Source organism: Penaeus monodon, chromosome 23, assembly GCF_015228065.2.
Source record: "Penaeus monodon isolate SGIC_2016 chromosome 23, NSTDA_Pmon_1, whole genome shotgun sequence".
NCBI classification, from domain to species: domain Eukaryota; kingdom Metazoa; phylum Arthropoda; class Malacostraca; order Decapoda; family Penaeidae; genus Penaeus; species Penaeus monodon.
This window is the reverse complement of record NC_051408.1, coordinates 36,521,973-36,522,570: the sequence shown is the minus strand read 5'-3', so window position 1 is coordinate 36,522,570 and position 598 is coordinate 36,521,973.

Genomic DNA, 598 nt, shown 5'->3' with positions numbered 1-598 from the left:
ATATGGAAAAAATAATTTTCTTTCCTTACCGTGTTCTAGAAATGCGAACAGATCAGCACTTTCTTGCATAGGAAATATAACGATGGCAATATTGCAATATGCAATATGACTCAACCCTGAGCAGCGGCACATAGAAAACGGTGATTTAGAAAACGCTTAATATACGCCCTCGTCAACATAACGCTTTTGCTACTTTCTAATGCCACTGCATTTTCCACAGTCTCCCCTCCCCCTCTCCACACACAGCCTAACCCCACGATTCACCACTCCCTCTCTGGCTCCTACCCCTCCTCCCCTCCCTTAACCCCACCATCACCTCTCTATTACGCCTCCCGCCCCACCTCCTACACCTCCTTCCCCCTCCCCGCCCCCGCCTCCGCCACCACCTCCTACTTCGCTCTCCTGTCCCTCTCCCACACCCCTCTCCCATCCCCACTCACCCCACTTTACTCCCCTCACACTACCCCTCTCCTTACTCCTACTCTCTCACTCTTCCCTGACTCCTTTCCCCTTACTCCCACCCCCTCTCCTCATCCCCATCCCCCTCTCCATACCCTCTCTCTAGGCCATTTTACCCTTCCCCCCACCTCATACCACC